Source organism: Sapajus apella, unplaced genomic scaffold (genome assembly GCF_009761245.1).
Source record: "Sapajus apella isolate SASKATOON/1434 unplaced genomic scaffold, GSC_monkey_1.0 scaffold133, whole genome shotgun sequence".
NCBI lineage: Eukaryota > Metazoa > Chordata > Mammalia > Primates > Cebidae > Sapajus > Sapajus apella.
Window position 1 is genome coordinate 1496150 of NW_022437073.1, and position 24015 is coordinate 1520164.

Consider the following 24015-nt stretch of genomic DNA (forward strand, 5'->3'; position numbering starts at 1 on the left):
TGATGGCGAATGCCTGTAGTCCCAGCTAGCTGGAGGCTGAGGCAGGAGAATTGCTTGAACCTATTGGAGGTGGAGGTTGCAGTGAGCCAAGATCATGCCACTGCACTTTAGCTTGGGTGACAGAGTGAGACTCTGTCTCAAAAATGAAAAAAAAAAAAACATATTTATTAAATGATTAAGAAATGAAGATTATATGATCAATGAAATATGATTAATCCTATTTAGCAACCATAGAATGCCAGATTATGGGAAATTTGTTGCCTATACAACAGGCGTCTGTGTAAATTCAAAGGTCTTGACTATGCCTTCCTAATTTCTTACCATCAGTGTGCAATAATTATTTGGTGTATTGTAGGTGAGAGAAAAATCTTGATCGGATGAATGAGTGAATGTCTCAATGAGAGCTAGTTCTGTTCCCAAACACGGTTGCAAAGGAGTTTCATTGCACTGCTAATGAAAATGTTTATTAGTGGACTCTTAATGCAAATGCTCATGTTGACTACCAAGAAAGAAAACCACTTTCTCTTATCACTATGGATCTAAGGCTTTTTTTTTTTTTATTGCCACAGTCACCACTAGAAAAACTGACAAAGAGAGAAAAGCAGAACTATTCTGAGATGTAAGATGAACTTTTCTTAGAATGGTTTATATTGTCAGCAGCTAAACTGTTTCAAGATTCAGTATTATTACATAAAGCCCAGAAAGTGACTATTTCAAAAGAGCTACCAAACTTTATGATAGTCATTTGAACAAAATGTATCTTTCCCCTTTTTCTTGTTCCATAGCCCAAATTGACTTTTCTCTATTTCCATAGTTTTGCTGTTAAAGCTCAGTCTATTTCCTTGGGAAGCCATTCAAGCTCTTTGGTATCCCTGATCGTAAAGTGTATGGCTCTGACAACTCCGTAGAAGAATGTGTATGTACTAGCCTGATATATTTGTCTAGATCTAAAAATTATCTTGGTTATTTGATTTTTTTTCCAGTAATATATTTAGAAGGCTATTTATATGTCTGCTCTATTGCTAAATCAGAAGTATTTTGAAGGCAGGGACTATGTCCTTTTCATTTTTGAATCCTCAGAGCATTGCATCTGAACCCCCAAGAACTGATACAGAGTAGGTACCCAACTCATATTGGTCAAGTTAATAAACTCTTTCTTAGCATAATTCCTTAAATGAATTTTAATATTTTATTTATTTAAATCTTAAGTAAATAAATTTCTTAAATAAATAATTGCATAAAAATTTCCAACAATATTTTATTCAATTCATAGAAAAAATTGTAGGAATACATTGAATTATTAACAGAAGTTATCGCTGGTATTCCTGTTAAATATATAATGACTTAATTGTTTATATTGAGCATATATTACGTTTATGCTCAAAAAATAAATAAAAATGCATTTTTGCATTTCTCATTTTCCCAATAGCACAGTATAGTGTTTGTTTATAATAAATATTGAATGTATTTTTATTTTGTGAGAGCCTGAATCATTTTTTATTCTTTTATATTTCTGAAAACTAAGAGAAAGCAGGATTTATTCTCCCTCTTTTCTAAGTGGAAAAATGTAATTATCTTTAATGATGGATACCAAATCTTGGATTTTTACTATACAAGAAAGAAATTATTAACTTAAAATATTTTAAAACATTCTCTCTTTTTTTTTCAAGAATATTGGATTTCTTTGTTAATTTTTTACCAGCTTAACAAAAGCTTTTCCTGGGCATTTCCAGATGTTCAGGGGCCAGACTGATGTTAAAGTTGTATGTTCCTATATTTTATTTAAAAAATGCATTTTTATTTTTTGAGCATAAAAGTAATATATGCTTAGTGTAAACAATTAAGTTGTTATAAATATATTTAACAGGAATACCAGAGATAACTTCTGTTAATAATTCAGTGTATTCCTACAATTTTTTCTATGAATTTAATATAATAATATTGTTGGAATGTTGATGCAATTATTTAAGTGAAATTGAATCATACTGCACATACTATTTTGCAGTTTTTTTAACTTAATAGTGAATTTAAACTTTTAAGTGCAAAAGATTTTCAAGACTAGCAAATATAAATCTACCTTATTCTGTTTAATTGCTAGAGCCTACATTTAGATGTTTATAGTACCCTTTACTCCTACTTTCAATTACTTACAAATTTAAATTTGTAATTAAATTGTTTATATAATTGTAGGTTTTATATCTGTATCCCTAAATATATTATAAATTCTATGCCTGACATATACTGCATGAAACAGATACATATAATGGCAATAGGTGCTATGAATGAATGATTGAGTAAATAGTGGTATTCATCCCAGGATTTTCTTTAGAAAGCCTGTGCTCTTTCCACAACACCATACTTTCTCCTCTTAGTGGCTCCTTTATATATTATGGGAATTCTCATAATCTCATTATTAATGGTTACATTATTTTGAGTTTTATTACATATATTTAGGTCAATTGTGAAGACAGAGAACTAAACAATTTAGAAATTCAGAAATACAGGAATAATGATTATATACAGACATACTTTGAATATATTGTGGATTTGGTTCCAGACAAGTGCAGTAAAGTGAGTTGCCATAAAGCCAGTCAGACATATTTCTTGGTTTCTCAGTACATTTGCAAGTTATGTTTACACTATACTATGGCCTATTACATGTGCAATACCATTTTCTAAAAAAATACATAACTTAATTAAAAAATACTTTATTGCTAAAAATTGCTAACTATCATCTCAGCCTTCAGTGAGTGAATCTTTTTGCTGATGGGGAGTCTTGCCTTCATATTGATGGCTGCTGTCTGATCAGAGTGATCAAGACTGGGGTGGCTGTGGCAATTTCTTAAAATAAGACAATGAAATTTACCATATCAGTTGACTTCTTCTTTCACAAAAGATTTCTCTGTAGCATGCAGTTTTTATGATAACATTTTACCCACAGTAGAACGTCTTTCAAAATTTGAGTCAATTCTCTTAAACCTTGTCCTTGCTTTATGAACTAAGTTTATGTGATATTCTAAATCCTTTGACATTTCAACAATGTCCACAGCATCTTCACAGGGTTAGACTTCATCTCATTGGCCCATTCATAAGAAGCAACTTCTCATCCAAGTTTTATCATGAGATTGCAACAATTCAATCCCATATTCAGGCTCCATTTCATATTCTTGTTCTCTTGCTAATTCTACCATATCTACAGTTACTTCCTCCACTGAAGCCTTGAACCCCTCAAAGTCATTCGTGAGAGTTGAATCAACATCTTCCAAACTCCTATCAGTGTGGATATTCTGACCTCCTCCCAGGAATCATGAATGTTCTTAATGGCACCTAGAATGGTGAATCCTTTCCAGAAGGTTTTCAATGTACTTTGCCTGGATCCATCAGATTAATCACTATCTATGGCAGCTATAGCCTTATGAAATTTCTTTTTTTTTTTTTGTTTTTTTTTTTATTTTAATTTTATTTATTTATTTTATAGTAATTCTTTTTTTTTCCCATTTATTTTATTGCATTTTAGGTTTTGGGGTACATGTGAAGAACATGCAAAATTGTTGCATAGGAACACACGTGGCAGTGTGATTTGCTGCCTTCCTCCCCATCACCTACTCAAAAGTCGAAATTATTTTTTGATTCATGGGACAGAATGGATGTTGTGTTAGCAGGCATGAAAATAACACCAATTTACTTGTGCATCCTCATCAGCACTCCTGGGTGAGTGGGTGCATTGTCAATGATCAGTAATATTTTTAAAGGAATCTTTTTTTTCTGAAGAGCAGTTCTCAACAGTGGGCTAAAAATATTTGGTAAACCATGCTATAAACAGATGTGCTGTCATGCAGGCTTTGTTGCTTCATTTATAAAGCATAGGCAGAGTAGACAGTATAATTCTTGGGGTCCCTAGGGTTTTCATAATAGTAAATTAGCATTGGTTTCAACTTCAGTCACCAGCTGCATTGGCCTCTCATGAGAGTCAGGCTATTCTTTGAAGGTTTGAAACCAGCCATTGACTTCTTCTCTTGAGCTAAGAAAGTCCTAGATGGTATCTTTTTCCAGTACAAGGTTGTTTTATCTGTGCTGAAAATTCATTGTTTAGTGCAGCCACCTTCATCAATAGTCTTACCTAGATCTTCTGGATAACTCACTGCGGCTTCTACATCAATACTTGCTTCTTCACCTTGAGCTTTTAAGTTTTGGAGACAGCTTCTTGAATCTCGTGAACCAAGCTCTGCTAGCTGCAAGCTCTTCTTCTGCTGCTTCCCCACCTCTCTCATCCTTTATAGAATAGAAGTGAGTTATGAACTTGCTCTGGATTAGGTTTGAGCTTAAGGGAATGTTGTGGCTGATTTGATCATCTGTCCAGTCCAACAAAACTTTCTTCATATCAGCAATAAGGCTGTTTTGCTTTCTTATCATTCATGTGTTCACTAGAATAGCACTTTTAATTTCCTTTAATAATTTTTCCTTTGCATTCACAATTTGGCTAACTGGCTCAAGGAGCCTGGCTTTTGACCTATCTGGCTTTTGACATGAATTACTTACTAAATTAATTATTTCTTGCTTTTAATTTAAAGTAAGAGAGAAGACATGTGACTCTCCATTTGAACACCTAGAGGCCATTGTAGGGTTGTTAGTTGGCCTAGTTTCAAATTTTCTGTGTCTCAGGGAATAGGGAGGTCCAGTGAGAGGGTGAAAGACAGGGAAACAGTTGTTTCGGTGGGTCAGTCAGAATACCCACAACAATTATGGATTAAATTCACTGTCTTATATGGGCATGATTCATGGTGCCCCCAAATTAATTACAATAAGAACATCAAAGATCACTGATCACACAGCATCATAACAGATACAATAATAAAAAATTAGAAATTATTACAAAAATTATCAAAATATGATGCAGAGATAAGAAGTAAGCACATGCTCTTGGAAAAATGGTGCCAACGAACTTGCCCAACACAGGGTTGCCACAAACCTTCAAGTTATAAAAAATGCAGTATCTCTGAAGCACAATAAAATGAAGTACAATTTGTAATGACAAAAATAATACAGATTTTAAAAATTTTAAGTTATTACATCTTATCAATTTTGTCAAGGTTTATATGACATGGTAAAGATTTTATTTTTTAATCTAATGCTTAATTTCTCAGTGTTATAGCAGGCAAAAAGTAATATTTCATGAACTTTTTGTTATAGCACAGTGCACAATATTTGTATTCATACCAAATATTTTTATTTTCAAATGTGACTTTAAAATAATGTAGAAGTCTCCAGAGAGTGCTACATTTTAAAATGTTTTTAAAGACTTTATTCTTATGGAGCAGTTTTAGATTCATAGCGACATTGAGCACAAGGTATAGATACGTCCCATACACCCCCTGCCTCTCCACATGTGTGGCTTCCCCCAATATCAACACCCCCCATAAGAGTGTTGCATTTGTTACAACTGATGAACCAACATTGACACATTATTGTCAACCAAAGTCTATAGTTTACTTTAATGTTTACACTTTGCATTGTACCCACTATGAGTTTGGACAAATTTATAATGCACATACGTGAAGGATAATTTTGCAAGACATAGAATTCTTGGTTGGTGGTGTTTCTCTAGCACTTTATTTCACTCCACTCTTTTCTTGCTGCATGTTTTATGATGAGAAGTCAAATGTAATTCTTACCTCTACTGCTCTATATGTAACATGTAACATGTTTTCCCCCTTCTGGCTTCTTTCAGTATTTTTTTCTTTATCTTCGACTTTCTGTAATTTGAAAATGATACGAATATGTGTATATTTTTTAGCATTTATCCTGCTTGATGTTCTCTGAGCTTTCTGAATCTGAACTTTGGTGTCTGGCATTCATTTTAGGACATTTTTGGTCATTACTGTTTTGAATATTTGTTCTGAGTTTTAGTCCATTTGAGCTGCTCTAACGGAACACCATAGACTAGTTGGCCTATACATAACAAACATTTTTCTCCCATAGTTGTGATGGCTGAGACGCCTAAGATCAAGAAGCTAGCAGTTTTGGAGTCTGGAGAGGGCTTGCTTCTTGGTTCGTACATGGCTGTCTCTTCACTGTGCTCTCACATGGCAGAAGGGGTGAGGGAGCACTCTGGGACCTTTTTCATAAAGTTCTAATCTGATTCATGAGGGCTCTACCCTCAAGATGTAATTACTTCCCCAAACCTCCACCTCCAAATATCATCACATTGGGGATTCAGTTTCAACATAAAAATTTTGGGACGACACAAATATTCAATTTATAGCATTCTCTCAATGGTCCCTTAAGGTTTATGTTTTTCTCATATGCAGAATGTAACCATTCCGTCTCAATAGCCCTACAGTTTTAACTCATTCCAGTATTAACTTTAAATGTAAGTCAAGAGTCTCATTTAAATATTTCAGGTTTTGGTGACACATAAGGCATAATTTATCGTGAGGTAAGTTGCTCTCTAGCTGTGAACCTGTGAAACCAGACATGTCCTGTGCATTATATACAATGTTGAGACAAGCATAGGATGGGCAGTCTCATTCTAAAACGGATAAATAGAAAAGAAAAAAGGAGAGGCAGGTTTAAGATAAATGCAAATCCTAATGGGGCAAGCAACGTGAAAAATTAAAGCTTGAGAAAAATCCTTTATGGCTCAATGCTTTGCCTTCCAGGCCCACTGCTGTTGTTGTCCCAAATCCACATCTCTCACAGGTGAGAGTTGTATGTTTGTGACTATTACAAGCAGCAATTCTGGCTCCACTGGGGTTCCATGCCTGCACCTCCCCCAGGCTGGAATCATACACTGGTGGCTCTGCTGGTCTGGTATCATGAAGGCAGCCTCACCTTCCTGTCTCCATTGGGCATTTTAGTGGGAGCCTTTTGTCATGGCCTTACCCATGCTGCTGCTCTATTCCTGGGCCTCTTGGCTGTCCTGGCTGGGGTCCTGTGCCTGTGGTTCTGCTGGGAAGTCCTGCCTTTGAAATCTAGGTGGAGGCAGCAAGGCCCCCCTGGCTTTGCTGGGTGCAGCCCATTTCACAGGCCTCTGGGTAGGCCTCACCCCAGAGGCACTGGACAGGGGTATCCTGACCTATCTGGACTGGGGACTTGGCCCCACCCCTTTGAAACTACTCTGACCTAGAACCCTTACACTCTGGGTCTGTGACGTTAAGTAAAGCCCTGATAATCTCTGAACTGTTATTTTTCCATCATTTTAGAGAATAGCTTCTGTTGAGATGGCTAATCCATACTAACATCCTTTTCAAATAGTTGCCTGGCTACACGCTTAGTGTTTTCTTCTGACCCTGATTTCTCTGTTTTTACAGTATAGGTATGCTGAGAATTTTCCAAATCTTTGAGTTCTGCTTCCTTTTCGCTTAATAATTCTAAGTCAGTCATTTCTTTCTTTCTTAAATTTTACTATGAGTGCTAAAGAGAAGCCAAGCTGCACCTTTAAGACTTTGCTTAGAAAATTTCTCAGCAAAACGTTTTCAATTTTATTGCTCACAAGTTCTACCTTCCACAAAACACAATTCAGCCAACTTTTTTTTTTTTTTTTACCACTTTCTAACAAGGATAGTCTCTCCTCCAGTTTCCAAAAGCATCTTCCTCATTTCTTTTTGAGACCTCATCAGAATGGTTTTCACAGTCCATATTCCTATCAACATGTTCAGAATTCCTTAGCCATGCTCTGAGAAGATTGAGGCTTTCTCTACAGCTCTCCTCTTTTTTTTTTTTTTTTTTTTTTCCCTAGGACCTTACCAGAATCACCTTTAAAGGCTTGCTCCCAGTAATGTAGGCTTTTTCTAGCATGCATTTCAAGCTTTTCCAGCCTCTATCCATTCCCCAGTTCAAAAGTTACTTCCATGTTTTTATGCATTTGTTACGGCAGCACCCCACTTCCAGGTACCAATTTCTGTTTTAGTTCATTCAGGCTGCTTAGAAAAGAGTACCATAGCCTGGGCGGCTTTTAAACATTTGCTTCTCACAGTTCTGGTGGCTAAAATGTCCACAGTGAAGGCATGGGTAGATCTGGTATCTGATGAGGGCCCACTTACTGATTCATTAATAGCCTTCTGTTTGCTGTGTCTTCACATGAAGGAAGGAGCAAGAGAGCTATCTGGCGTCTCCTTTTAAGGACACTAATGCTATTAAGGAGGGCTTTATCCTTATGACCTAATCACCTCCTCAAAGCTCCACCTCCATATACCATCACACTGGCAATTAGCTTTCAACATATGAATTTTGGGGAGATATCAACATTCAGTATATAGCAGCTTTGTCTATTCTTTCTTCTTCTTGTATTTTTATTATACATATCTTCTCTCTTTTTAATTGTTCCACAGCTCTTAGATATTCCGTTTTGCTTTAATTTTTTTTTTTAGTCTGTTCTCCTTTCTTTCTAGTTTTGGAGATTTCTCTTGATATATCCTCAGGTTCAGAGATTCTTGCCTCAACCATGTCCAATCTACTAATAAACTTATCAAAGGTATTCTTAATTTCTCTTATTTTTTATCCTAGCATTTCTTTTTGGCTATTTCTTTGAATTTCCATCTCTCTGCTTACATTGCCCATCTGCTCTGGCATGTGTAATTTATCCCTTAGAGTCCTTAGCATCTTAGTCACAGGATTTTTTTCTTTTTTCTTTTTTTTATTATGCTTTAAGTTCTTGGATACATGTGCAGAATGTACAGGTACACACAATGGTGGTTTGCTGTACTCATCAACTGGTCATCTGCATTAGGTATTTCTCCTAATGCTATCCCTCCTCTAAGCCCCAAACCCCCCAACAGGCCCTGGTGTGAATCACAGTTGTTTTAAATTATTTGTCTGATAATTCTAACATCCCTGCCGTGTGTGTCTTTTACTTGTTAGAACAGAGTGGCAATTTCCAAGCTCTGATAGTTGCTGTCTCTTCAAACTTTGCTTTAGCCTTTTAGTATGTGCTATGCTTTGAATGTGTTCCCCAAGGTTCATGTGTTGGAAACTTAATCCTTGCTATAACTTAGATATGATTTGTTAGTCCCCACCAAAGCTTATGTTGAAATTTGACCCCAAGTGTAATAATGTTGGAAAGTAGGGCTTAGTGGGAGGTAGTTGGGTTATGGAGATGGATTCCTCAGAAATGACATGATGCTGCTCTCATGGTCGTGAGTTGTCATGGGAATGGAGTTAGTTCCTGAGAGAGTGGGTCATTGTAAAGCCCGGACGCCCCTCAGGTTTATTCTTTTTGTACATGTTCATTTCTCCTTTGGCCTTCTCTGCCATGTTGTGATACAGCATGAAAGCCCTCACCAGAGCCAGGGCCAAGCCCTTAAACTTCTCAGCCTACAGAACCATGAGCCAAATCAACCTCTTTTTCTTTTAAAGCACCCAGTCTCAGGTGCTTTAAAACAAAAGAATCCTCACTGCAGCAGTATTGAGAGTTGGGAGCTTTATGAAGTGATTAGGTTATGAGGGCTCTGCCCTCACGAGTGAATTAATGCTGTTATTGCAGGAGTGGGTTTCTGATAAAAGGATGAGGTGGGCCCCCTTCCCACTCCTGCATGCTGTTTTGCATTTCTGCCATTCTTCCATGGGCAGATACAGCAAGAAGGCCTTTGTCATATTTGGCCCATCAACCTTGGACTTCCCAGCCCCTAAAACTGTGAGCTGAATAAATACCTATTCATTGTAAATTATCTAGTCTCAAGTATTCTGTTATAGCAATACAGAATGGGCTGAAACAGTATGCCTTGTAATTTTTTCTTGATAGCTGAACCTGGTATACTGGGTAAAAGGAACTGCTGTAAATAGGCCTTTACTAATATGGTGATAAGGTATTGGGAGAGGGAAACCTGTAGTCCTATGTTTAGGTCTCCATTGTTTAGCGAGCCTATTCCTCTACACTCTGAACATCACAATTGTTTCTTAGTCCTTCCCTTTCTCAGTGGAATAGGACAGATAGAGTAGGCTGGGGTTGGTTATTTCAATTCCCTTAGGTTAGTTAGGCTCTGATAAAACCCCAACAGGTTAGGCTCTGGTTAAACAGTTTTTTTTAAGAACAGACCTTGTTAAGAACAGAGCACTCTGGCATGTATCAGAATGATTTTTTTTCCCTCCTACTGCCAGAAGCACAGTGTAATTTTCTTCAGTAGTTAGTTTGATAATCTGGTCATGCTGCTGATGGTAAAACTTAGAAAAGCATGGTGGTCGGCCCCCTTATGACTAGGTCTTCCAGAGTTTTTATCTCTCAGACCTGTCTACACATGGCCTCCAGCAGTTCATCCATTACTGTTTAGGTTTTCCTACCCCAGGAGTGGCTCCCATGGAGATTTCTTCTCCAGTATGTTGTGATTCTCTGTATCTACCTGTCCATCTTGCTAATTTTGGGGGCAATAGTTTGCCCTGTGACCTCACTTCTCTTATGGATCCAAAAAGAGTTGTTGATTTTTCAGTTTGCTCAACTCTTACTTGTTAGAACAGAGTGGCAACTTCCCAGCTCCTTACATATGAAATTGGAAACTGGAAGCCTTAGCACTTACTTTTTCAAAATTAAAAAGACAGTGATAAACAGTCACAAAGCAGCTTTAACTTTTCCAACATATTTCTCATGCCATTCTCTTTCAGACATTCAGAAAGAAAAAGTTTCTAACCTTAAAATAATTAAATGACAAATGGTAAAAGCTGCTAGTTATCTCCCAGTGGCTGTTCCCATACTGGTAGGGCCTTAGATTTGTAGCCATTTGCAATGGGCACAGCATGTCTAGCTTGCAGCCAGGCACAGTCAATAGCAGGAGAGAGTGAGGTGTGTTCCCCCATCTTCTGACCCTTTCCCTGTTCTGCTCCTCTGGAATGTGATGCTGCCATGTGAGACTGCAAGGTTGAAGCCTTCAGGAAAGAACATCAAGATGAATGGAGTCCGAGTGCCTGACAGCATGGGGTATCATGCCTGCCATGAGCTACTTCCTAGACATCCCTATGAGACAAAGATAAACCTCCATGTTCTTTATCATTTGAGAGGATTTTCTGTTACTTGCTGCAAAATCTAATCTTAACTAATACAGATACTGAATTTGAAATTCACAGAAAAATCCCTGCAAACCTGCTGCTTGCTGCAAATAACTGGCCTCTACCAGTAACACTGTACTAAAAAAATCATATGTAGCATTATCCCTTATTTAGATAAAGAAAATAAAGGCCAGAGAAGTTTCCCTTCAGATTCTGCATCTAATGTTCTTCATGAGAAACTGTTTTGCATGCTAACTAATGAGTAATAAATTAGAATACAGAGTCAGCGTCAGCCTTTTGTATATAGTTCTGTATTTTTTCAAGATATAATCTCATCTAGTTACTCACAACCACCCTTAAATGACAAAACTGAGGCCCAGAAAGTGTCATCTGTACGAGGTAACAAAACTGGACAATGCACTGGCTTCCTGGTGTCCAGACTTTTGTGATTTGTGTCATATTCTTCACCAGTTTTTAAAGGCTCACCCATCATAAAGTGTATTATTTAATATTTTATTCACCAATTTCCATCCCCCATTGTAGACTACAGACTGTCTTTTTCACACTTAAATCTGTAAAATTAAGAGAAGAGCATGAGAATCAGGGAGATGGTCGCATCTGGGAAGGAGGAGATTTCAAAAGGAAAAGAAGACAAAAAATATATCTAACTTAAAACACTCCCTGAGTTCAAGGAAACAGACCTTTTAATTGTTACTGATACTGTTGACACAGGCAACAAATAATATATTATTTCCATCCTTCAAAAAATCGAGCAGTCTAAAATAATAAAGCCTGATTGAAAAATCCACATGCAGAAAAATCCCAATGGCTGCTTTGAGTGCTCTAGCTAGGTCAAGCTGAAATTTTTAGTATGCAGTTTGCATTTGCGTTCATGCTCCAGTGCATTCAAATTTCAGTATTATTCAGTTTCCTGAGGAACCCAAATATGAACAACCTTAATAAACAATATTTTCCTCCACTTCCTATATGAGCATTTAAGGTTATTGCTCTCTATTGCTTTTACTGTAGCCTGAGATCATCAGAAGGATAATCGGATATGTAATGAACTGATCTTGACTTCTTCTTCAACTGACTTTAAAAAGAAACCGTTTTTAGTGGGTCTCTGATAGATTCTCTTTTAATTTATCTGCTTTTCTTGTGTATTTTATTCCTTTTTGCTTGTGTAGCAAAGGGACTGAATATTGATGACTGAAAGTTTGGATTTTTTCCAGGCATTTATTTTGGGACAAGTTCTCAGTCCCTTGGCACTAATACCTACCTCCCACCCCCGTCCTGCCCTCTCATCCCCTCAGTATGACGGACATACACCTACTCTTTCTCCTTTAGGTAGTGGGAAGAGTGGGAGTTCTTTTGACAATCTCTATAAACTTAAGTATTTATAGGAAGTTTCTGGGTAGACATAGATAAAGCCTAGGGAGTTTATTAAGGATAATAAAATTAGTTTCTTTACTATTTTTTAAAAATGAAATATTCTTAGCCACTTCTGAGCCATTCTATCATTAAATTTGCCTCTGTCTTGAAACTTTCCTTAATAATCAATTCTTAGGCAACTTCCTTTTTCCCTTTGACAGCAGAAAGCATTTTATTCACATGAGTTTTCTTGGTATAAACATTTGTATTTGTGGGAGTTGGAAGATGCAACTCACAGTAGTCTCCTCTCTCTTCTCTACATCCCACTATTCATTTAAGGATCCTGATTCTTAGAGTTTCCACTTTCATATTCCCTTGCCATAATATTCTCAGTATGGTGAAGCTTTGAAATGCAAGTTAGAAGTTCTGGAAGTTACTAGATTGACTTTGATTAGTCGATAACCTCTTTACTTCTTATTCGTAAAACACATGTATACTAACTAAAAATCAACTGATCTATACATTTGCTTGGACAGGTAAGTATAACTAAATTTAGAGAAACAGTACTGGGTAAATACTGCATAAAAGAATTACAAAGAAAGGGATTCTTGTTATTCAATTGGCTTGAATTAAAGAAAAATACAGCTTTTTCAAACTTTATAACATGATTAGCTTAAAAAGAACTTCCTGCTGAATACTGTAAGATATTTTTTCAAAATATACTTCAATATTAATAGTAATTTTTCAGCAGTACTAAGAGTGTAGGTAAAATATATTATAATTATATGCTCTTTTTTTCTTAAAAAGTAAGGTACTCTCTTTTATGACTTCTCAATTCTTTCGCTCTCTTGTAGGTCCAAGTTCATTTCCATATTAGGCATAAACTCCTGTAAGTATTTCATATCCCAACAGTTTCTATCTCTGAACTGTTCTTTATATATTTCATATAACTTATGACATTTATTCTGATACTTTCTTATACACAATGTTGTTATTATTCTCTATAATTAAAAAAAATGCCCTTCATCTTCTAAACTGAGTTTTAATTTACTGAAAAAAAAGATTGCATAGTCTCATTTACTCTTAAAGCTTTATCTAGTAATGCAGAATAAGTCTTAACAAATTATTCAAGACTTAGCTTGCTCTGCAGTTCTTTTGCATTGGAATGTATAAACATTACTGTAGGCTCAGTTCATATTAGTCTACTTAAGTAAATAAGAAACAGTTAATAATGATCAGTTTCTCAAACTTACACACTATTTCCTTCAAAAAAAGAACTTTGTTTCGACAGGTATAACATTCAGCGTAATCCACTGTAGTATCAAAGCATAAAAATTGTTGTGTTACAGAAAGGGAAGCAATAACTAAAGTTTTACAATAAACACATTTTACATTTTACAGTGTTCTATATTTTTCTGAAATGTTTTTATGTGCCTTTTGAAGGTAAAAAAATATATTTTCATGTTATAACATCATTCAATAATTAATATTAGGTTTTAGTTGGAGTTCTTTGAGAAACAACAAGGCATGGTGGAAATATTAGAATCAGAGTGCCTAAGTTTGAACCTTGACCCCACCACTTGCAAGCTGTGTGACCTTTGTCAAGTTACTTAACCTGTGTCTCACTTTCTTCATCTGTAAAACAGGAATGATTACAGTAATTGGTCGTAATATATTAATACCTATAATGTATTTAAAGTCAGTCCTGGAACTTAATTAGCACGGAAGAAGTTTCTGCCTATATTATTATTTGGGGAAAATTTTCAATGTATTGTGATTTTTTGTCATATTCAGATTTATAATCTAAAATATAATATAAGAAATGGATTTACTGTTGTTGATAAAGTAGTTTTATTTCTCTAACTGTGATGCAAGAAACATAGGTAAGATATAACCACAGTGTCTTAAACTATTCTGTCCAGAGATGTGACAGAAGTCCTTATACTTCAGTTATTCAGTCAGATTGGACCCTATAAAAGCTGTAAAATGATAACAGAGCATACAAGCAATGACCCAGATTGCTTTGTGGAATTTTATGAACACAGAGATGCAGCTGCTGCATTAGCTCCTATGAATGGGAGAAAAATTTTGGGAAAGGAGGTCAAAGTAAACTGGGCAACCACAGCAAGTAGCCAGAAAAAAGATACTTCCAATCACTTCCATGTGTTTGTTGGGGATTTGAGTCCAGAAATTACAACAGAAGATATCAAATCAGCATTTGCCCCTTTTGGTAAAATATGGGATGCCTGGGTAATTAAAGGCATGGCAACTGGAAAATCCAAAGGCTATGGTTTTGTATCTTTTTATAATAAACTGGGTGCAGAAAATGCCATTGTGCATATGGGAGGTCAGTGGTTGGGTGGTCGTCAAATCAGAACCAATTGGGCCACACATAAACCACCGGCACCTAAAAGTACACAAGAAAACAACACTAAGCAGTTGAGATTTGAAGATGTAGTAAACCAGTCAAGTCCAAAAAATTGTATTGTGTACTGTGGAGGAATTTCGTCTGGATTAACAGATCAGCTTATGAGACAAACATTCTCACCATTCGGACAAATTATGGAAATAAGAGTTTTCCCAGAAAAGGGTTATTCATTTGTCAGATTTTCAACCCATGAAAGTGCAGCCCGTGCCATTGCTTCGGTGAACGGTACTATGATTGAAGGACACGTGGTTAAATGCTATTGGGGTAAAGAATCTCCTGATATAACTAAAAACTTCCAATAGGTCGACTATAGTCAGTGGGGCCAGTGGAGCCAAGTGTATGGAAACCCCCAACAGTATGGACAGTATATGGCAAATGGGTGGCAAGTACCACCTTATGGAGTGTACGGACAACCATGGAATCAACAAGGATTTGGAGTAGATCAATCACCTTCTGCTGCTTGAATGGGTGGATTTGGAGCTCAGCCTCCCCAAGGACAAGCTCTTCCCCCTGTAATACCTCCTCCTAACCAAACTGGATATGGTATGGCAAGTTACCAAACACAGTGAGCTGGGACTCTAAAAAAAAAAATTGTAATTCAAGATAGGCGTCGATTTCCTGTGACACTCTGAAGACATGAAATTAGACATCAGAAAATGAAAATATTTATTTTAAAGATTGAAATGTTTGGAACCTTTAGCACAGATTTGCTTTGGTGAAGGACACATGTCTTCTAGTTCTGCCTTTTACAGTTTTTGTTCATGATGGATATGAACATGATTTTTTTTTGTGTACAAAAACTAAAATAAAGTCAATAAAGACAAAAGTGGCAGGCTTTTTTTTGGTCAATTGAAATATACACACAAAAGTTATATATGTATATATATATATAAATATATATATATCTTCTTTAGTCTCATATATATGACTAAGAATATGTTTTATAAAAAGTATAAATCTCTCCAATACTACTATCTATTCCTCTTATAAACATCCTTATAATCCCATTTTCCAGAGGTTTGCTACATATTCCCCCTAGTTTTTTATATGCCATGTAAGCACAGCTATGTGTTCATATATATGCATACACAGGATATTTTTTCTCGTAAAATTGGGATTTGCCATGCATAATGATCTTCTGTTGTGTTTTTTTCATATCACATACATCTTATTTGATTAATATATATAGACTTCACCTTGTTCTGATGAAAATTGAGAAGCATGTAAAAATATATATACAATTATATATGTAGCCATATAGTGAATCCACACATCCATTACTCAGGTTAAGAAGAACATTGCCATTATGTCAGAAACCCTATCTAATAGCTACCATAGTGTTCCAGTTTATGTCTGTACCTTAATTCATTTCACAATCACTTATTAGATATTTAAGTTGTTTCTAATATTTTGTAGTTACTAATAATGCTGTAATGAACATCCTCTATTTTACTTTTACATTATCATGTAGCTGTGCCTACAGGACAGATTCTTAGAAGTGAGATTTGTAGGTCACAGAATGTATACTTTTCAGATTTGAACAGGAAAAACTAAATTATCCTACAAAAATTTGTATAAATTTATATATCTACCGACAATATAATAGAGTTTGTTTCCTCAGACCCAGCATATATTCAACAGTTGTTTTCAGTATTTTTAATTTTTCTAATCGGATTATAGAAAAATATTTTAATTTCTATTTCTTAGCTGATTGAAGTTTAGCACAATTTCATGTATTTATTATGTATTCGTATTTCTTTGATACATTGCCCATTTATATACAAAACCCATTGAAACTATTGGATTTGTTTATAATTCCTTACTAATGTATAGTAAATCTTTATAAAACAGATATATAAATCCTTTGTCTGTTATATGTCACATGAATTTTCTTCTGGTATTATTTTAAAGTTTTTTATGTATCATTGAATGCATGAAGGTACAGATACTGTAAGGTTCAATAATTAGTATTTAATAAGCTACATCTCACACATGTTTCCTCACAGTATTTTAACCTCTTACAGAAACGTCATTTAAAGCAGCTGGATTACTGAATCTAAAATTGCATTTGCCATTTAGGTTTCCATTTGTGGATATGCATCTATAAATCAAGTCATCTGTGCTTAATTTTTTTCATTCTCAAGGACAGAGAGTGTTAAATTGCTAAGAACTCTGTAGTCTTAGGGGACCATTTTAGAGGTGTATATCTAGTTTTCCAAAGAGGCATTTATATCTATATCAAATGAATCATTACAGGAAAGCTATCTATTCTTCAGTAAAGATGCAATTACACTAGTTTAGCATTAAATGAATTCTCAAAACTTCAAATCACCTTTTTTAACAACGGTGTCTGTTGTTGTTGTTTGTTGTTGTTGTTGTTGTTGTTGTTGTTTTTGACAGAGTCTCACTCTGTCACCCAGGCTGGAGTGCAGTGGCACGATCTTGGTCCACTGCAACCTCCGCTTCCTGGATTCAAACAATTCTCGTGCCTCAGCCTCCCGAGTAGCTAGGATTACAGGCGAGTGCCACCACACTGGCTAATTTATTTTTTGAATTTTTAGTAGAGATGGGGTTTCACCATGTTGGCCAGGCTGGTCTCAGCTCAACACCTCAGGTGATCTACCTGCCTTGACCTCCCAAAATGCTGGGGTTACAGGCATGAGCCACAGTGCCCGGCCTTAACAAAGGTTCTTATATGTTCCTCTAGCGTGTCTCTTGGTATATTTCTAGAGGTTTTTTTGTTTGTTTCTAGTATTTGTTTTATTTCTAGAATTTGTTGTGAAAGAAACTTTGTGATAGAAAGGTGAGAAAATCCTAGAAAAACTGATAATCTATTAAATAATAGCTTGGACACTTTATATATTGCTAATATAAAAAAATAATTGCTCTATATATAGAGAAAACGATGCCTAACATTATTTTTACAAGCAAAGAACATGCTTTTCAAAAGTTATTAAATTAAAATCATAGCTAATTTTTAAGGAACATGTCTTATTGATAGTCCGTAAATAGAACACATTCTGTCACTTGAATTTTTTTAATTTGCTATTTTCTAATTTGAGTTAAAATTTTTGGTTTAGTATCTACAGGAAAAAATGAAAGAATAGCATGCTTTGAGAAACAGGAAAATCTGGTCTATACTTTCTAAAGACTGTAACATGCTTCATAGTATAATTTATCTTTAAATATATTTAGTACATTTAATGTATTTTAATGTTTAATATGTTAGAAAATAAATATATTCTATTTTTTTCATTCTCCGCTAATTGTATCCTGCTTGTTGTTTAGTTCATATGCATGAAGTAACTAAATGTTGGCAAAAGCTTTTAGCTGGGCTCAGCTTTTAGTAAGCCAAAAGATTTTGAAAGAAGATGGGCATTCTTTAGCTTCCAAAATGTTGACTCTGGATTTAGCAGCCACTAAGTAATAATAGACTACCCACTGACTCAAAGGTCAAAACCACAGACTGATTAGGACATCATGATTATGTGAAGAAAGAAACATTGGGTTATCTAGTGCCAAGTTTGAATCGAATTGTGTTCTGTGACCTACTTTCCTTAGATCAGTGTGCTGTCTATGGATAGAACATGTAGCAGTATTCTCTGGAGACTACTAACAGTTATTATTCAAAATTTAAAGCTTTTAAATAAGTCACATATTAATTATTCTAGCCTGCTCAGCAATATTATTGATGTGGTTAATTTGTTTGAACTGTGTAATATAAAGAACATTATGATGTACAAAAGTAAAGGCAAGCAATGTTACTAAAAGACTTGATGTAGGCAAATATTATAAACTTTACGGCTACCTATGTAGGTTACAGTGTTACATTGTTGATAGATACAAATTTAAGTAACAGTTTTAGTCACATACATAAAATTCATCCTTTTAACATGTATAATTCAGTGGTTTTTAGTATATTCACAGAGTTACACAACCATCATCACTATTTAGTTTCAGAATATTTTTATCAATCCAGAAACAAGCTCCAAGCTGACTTGCCAAAGTCAGTTCTTTGTAGTAATTGGCCAAATTGTTAACTCACTGACTAGATTGACCAAGGAAAAAAAAAGAGAAAAAATACAAATAACAGAAGCAGACTTGAAAGAGCTAATAAGAGAATACTTTCATTATATTATCATAAACAACTTTGTCAATAAATTGGAAAACTTAGATGAAATTTCAAATGGACCAGTTCCTAGGAAAACATAATATACTAAGGCAAAGAAAAAGACAAAAGCATGAATAGTAACCATTCTAATAACTATTACAGAAAGTGAATTCATGTTCAAAATCCTTTCCACAAAGAAAAGTCCAGGTCCAGATAACTTTATCAGTGAATCGTATCAAAAATTTGAAGAAAAGATGACTCTTCGATTAGAATTTATTCTGATAGATTAGGATCTGCTGTAACACAAGCTCTTCCATAAAATAGAAAGTAAGCAACTTTCTTTCTGTTTCAGAAGACCAGCATAACCTTGTCACCAAAATTGAAGGATACTATGAGAAGAGAAAATTATGAGTGAAACATGTTATTATCTCAATGATGCAGGAAAAGCATTTGATAAAATATAACATCATTTTTTTGATAAACGGAAAAATTGTAACTAGGAATATAAAGGAACTTAATTAATCTGATAAGGGTCTCTACAGAGAAACAATTAGCAAATATAATACCTAATGGAGATATGCCAAAAGCTTTATCAATATCTAGAGGAAGGCAAGGATAATGGCTATCACACTTATGTTCAGCCTTGTTCTAGAGGCCTCAGCAAGTGCAATAGGGTGAAAAAAATACACAGATTGGAAAGGAATAAATAAAATTGTCATTATTGGTGAATATGATTGTGTTGAATGAAAATTCAAAAGCATCTACAGATAAATTATTAGAAATAGCAAGACCGGTGACTAGAAGGTCAGTATTAAGGAAACAACTGCCAATCTTAAATCTGAACTTAGGTATCTCAGAGTCGTCTCAAAATTTAACGAGGACCCAATCATTTGTGTTTTTTTTTTTTTTTTTTTTTCATCACAAACCTCTCTCCCCTTCATCCCAACGTTTCCATTTCTGTTAGTGGCAACACCATTTACCCAGTTACCCAAGCCAGGATTAAAGGTTCATACTGCTTCTAGCCTATGTACTGCCTTTGTACAAATTAGAAAAAGGTCCTCCTTGTAATTGGGGGTAGCCCCATGCCAGGGGACATGACTTGGAGAACCAAGTGTGAGTTGGATTTCAGCTCCTATTTGCCTTTCTCAGTTAAGTGCTCTTATGCAGTGAACATCCTGCACAATTGTACATGGATGCTCTGCCTTGATCTTCCTCTTTTCCCCAAATGCAATTAATTCACAGATACTGCCAGCCTTATCTCCAAAATATATCTTGAAACCACTCTCTTTTATTCTTTGTTCCCAACTTAGTTCAGGCCTCCATCATCTTTCATCCTCACTACTATATAACACCATTCTAAGTATTCTAACTGGTCACTCCATTTCTGGTCCTGCTCCCTCAATTTCCCCACAGCACATGAAGTGATCATCTTAAGACATAAGTTCAATAACATTCCTCTCCTGCTGAAATTCTTTAATGGGTTCCCATTTAACTTAGTTAAAAAGTCTCAGCTCTTTACTCTGAACCACAAGGCCGGGCATGATCTGATCCTATGTTTCTCGCCTCCTCTGTGCCACTGCCTCTTTGCTCTTCTGCTCCAGCTGTGTTAATCTTATTTCAGTTTAATTAACACACCAAAGACCTTTCCTGCTTCAGGCTTTTGCACACGCTGGTCCCTTTTTGTGAATAATAAAAATAATATTATAATAATAACTCGTATTTGTTTTGCTCATGCTATGTGCCATGTACTGTTGGAAGTACCCTACAAACATTAACACATTTTATCTTTAGAACAGTTGTATGAAATAGGTAATACTGCTCACCACATTTCACAGATGAGGAAACAAAGGCACAGGGAGGTTACATAAGTTGTCCAAGGTCTCACAACCTATAATCAGTGAAACCAGAATCAGCTTCTTCACATTCTTTGTACAGCAGCCTCTTCTCATCCTCCAAGTCTCAGCATATTAGTCCTGTACCTGGGGAGGCCTTTCCTGAGCACTATATCCAGGATAGGTCCCACTGTTAGTCGCTGTCTCAGCCTGTGTCCTTCATAGTGTGGACTACAACTTACTATTATTATTTTTATCTTTTTTCCCATCTTCCCCACTAAAACATAAGTTCCATGAAGACAGAAATGTAATATACAGGCATCAATATGCTAAACACTTTAAAATGTAAAATGATGAATGAGAACACCTTTTCAACATCTAGCACATTATTTCTGATGCAATAACCACTCAATAAATGTTCACTGAATTTATGAGTGTTATCCCTTTCCTATTCAGATACTCACCTGAAGAAAAATAAATCTTTTATAATTTAAAACAAAATTTAAAAAACACTACTAAAATTACTCATCAATCAGCTTAACATGTTTTACTAGAAACATCCTACCTATGCCTGATTCACTGTAAAGAGTATAAACCAGACAGGAAGCAATGTGTCTTGCTGTGAATTAAAGATAAGCTAATAAAATTATCTTTTTTTAAAAACTCACTGTTGAGATCTTATTCTGATTCTGGGCTACATTCCATGGGTTTAGCAGCAATTATTACTTTATTTCAACTGTAGATTTACTTAGGAAATAAACAGTATTTTCTTATTGATTGAATGACTTTATTCTGATGTTCAGCTAGGCTTCTTATCAAGCATGGCAGAAACTAACTGGTTAATTGAAGTAAAGGGAATTACTTGAGAAGGTTTCAGGGTCACAGAACTTAGAGGAGACTGGAGCATGAATGGCTTGGAAATAGGCAGGAACCAAAAGGTTACCAGAGCCAAAAAGCATGAAGTAGCACTGGAGTTACTGCCTCCTCGCTGGGTGGCCTGCTCAGGTGCCACCACCACTGCTGCGAGTCCTCCAGTGCTGGCATTACTCATACATACGAAATGCCATGAGAATCATCTGACTTAACCTCACTCATGTGCTGGGCTGCCCAAGTCTTAATTCTCACTTTAGGACTACACAGTTAATTCCCCAAAAATAAACTGGTGAAGGGTCTTTTACATAGGGAAAAACAGAAACATATGTTTTGATCTTTTAAAAATAATTTTGAATTTTGTTAATGGCATGGGTTTTACCCAAGCATACAGCTCACAACATCACAAGGGACTTTACTCTTACTTTAGTCAAAACCCTTACTTTGAATTAGGCATTAAACAAGAAATAAAAGTGAGTATTGTCATTGAAGAGTGAAATATTAATATATGATGAACCTTTGTGAATAAGCCATGTGCGAAACAGCCTTGTCGAAATCAAAAGGTAAGACTGCCATCCACACTCTTTGCAGAACTAGAGAGGAGTGTTGCATTCAGGTCATGATCCAGCTGTATTTTCAGTTACCTAACTAGCCTCTTCACGTGGTTTCCCACGTGCATGCATTTAATTTGGGGCATTCTGAGTTTGAGCTCAAACTCAACATGTATAAAACTGAACTCATCTCTTCCACACCTGCTACTTCTCCTGTTTTCCCAATATTGATAAATGTACCACTATCCAATCTGGTCACACAATCCAGAAACTCAGGATTCATAGACGACCATTCTATATTTCACCCTACACATGCAGTCATACCACTACATTCTGTTAATTCTTCCTCCATCTTGCTTTCTGAATGTGTGCCTTCCTCCCTTCCCTTTTGCCAGCATCTTGGTTCAAATTCATGGTGTCTGTATTTTTCACCACCCAACTTATCTTGCAGTTTAGCTTAATTTTAGTAGATCCCATTGTTACCAGTAAGCCAGTTCAGGTTCTTGTTTTTGCTTCACAAAATAATTTCGGAATGAGTCTAAAGTAAGAGTAACCAAAGAAGTTTATTGCAAAGCAAAGAAGTTTATTGCAAAGCACTTTGAGAGGCAGAATGGGCTGCTCCAAGGAAGAGATAGCAGTTAGTGCGTTAGGAGGATTTCTCTTATGGGAGAAGTACATACATACTCATAAAATATGGGTGAGGTCAGGTATGTAAAGGAAGACCTGCATCTGGCACATGTGCTCAGTATCTACATGCTTTAACAGGCATCACATGTAACATTAGCAAATCTCCACCTAGGGTTGTCTTTTTTACTATCAAAATGAGGAAAAGATTACTATCAATATAAGCTAAAACTTGAAACTAGCTGCATATGCGGGATTCTGGAGAAGTCCCTGCCCTTCAACCTCCAGGCAAGAATTTGTAGCTAATAGCTTCTTGGGCTGTTGGTGCTGATTGGTTGGAGACTGGGGAAGCTACATCAGGAATATGGGGCTTCTGTTCTCTTTCCTGGGCCATGCTGGGTACCAGAAACTTGTAGTCATCTGGTGATCTGCTCATATGCTGTACGGTCACTTATCCTGCAAAAGAGTTAGGTGCTGATGCATGAAGGTGTAAGTGAAAAGGACCCACTGAGGAAGGTGCCCGCTGGGCTTCACACAAGGGCACAGGCCCATATGGACTTCTATCCTCACTTATCCTGAACTGCCTCAGCACGGGATATCAAGTTTAGGCCATTAGTTACAATGTCAGCCATATATCCCATGCCTTTTTCCCATTTTACCTGGACTACCTAAATTCTGAATATATCCTGCATTTTCATGTAACTTAGATTTTAATGTGCCACTTTTTAGTTAGTTAATCTTTCTTCCTGCTTCAATCCCCCCTGTCCTTCTTATTTGCTTGCTATACTTCTACTCCAACCTTCCAGTCTCAGTTTTATCGAATTTTCCCTTAAGACCTTCCCATATCAACCACCACCTTCCCCAGTAGACTCAGGCATTTCCTCTGAACTCCTGTAGCACCTGGACACACTTCCCCAGATCACGTCCATACTCTTTATTTATTTATATGTCTGTTTTTCCTTTTGGACTGGGAGCTCCTTGAGTGCCAGGACTTGACTCATTTACACTTGTGTTTTCTCCCCTTACCACATTCGTTTAGTGCCTGGTTCACCATAGGCAATGAAACATGTTTCTTTAATAAATGAATGAAGCATGCATCATTGAATAGAACATTTAGACAAAGATGAGACTGTAGAAGACTGCAGAAACCAAGCTGAGGGAGTGCCTCTGTACCCTGACTGGGTCCTGCCTTTTACCCAAGGGGCACTCAAAATGGAGCAACTTCTTGAAAGCAGCCCTCATCAGTCACAAATT

General features: G+C 36.0%; 1 pseudogene across 2 annotated transcripts in view; it reads left to right on the plus strand.

Moving 5' to 3' along the window:
* The window catches only part of LOC116539799, a 93932-nt pseudogene that overhangs the window by 64051 nt on the left and 5866 nt on the right, over positions 1–24015 (plus strand). The window contains exons 3-4 of one of the 2 annotated variants that reach the window (XR_004264196.1): positions 13200–13234; positions 17544–22149. The product of XR_004264196.1 is annotated as a nucleolysin TIAR pseudogene, transcript variant X2 (transcript). Of the gene's footprint in view, positions 1–13199; positions 15600–17543; positions 22150–24015 lie in introns of those variants that run through there. The other variant, XR_004264195.1, reaches the window with a different exon arrangement.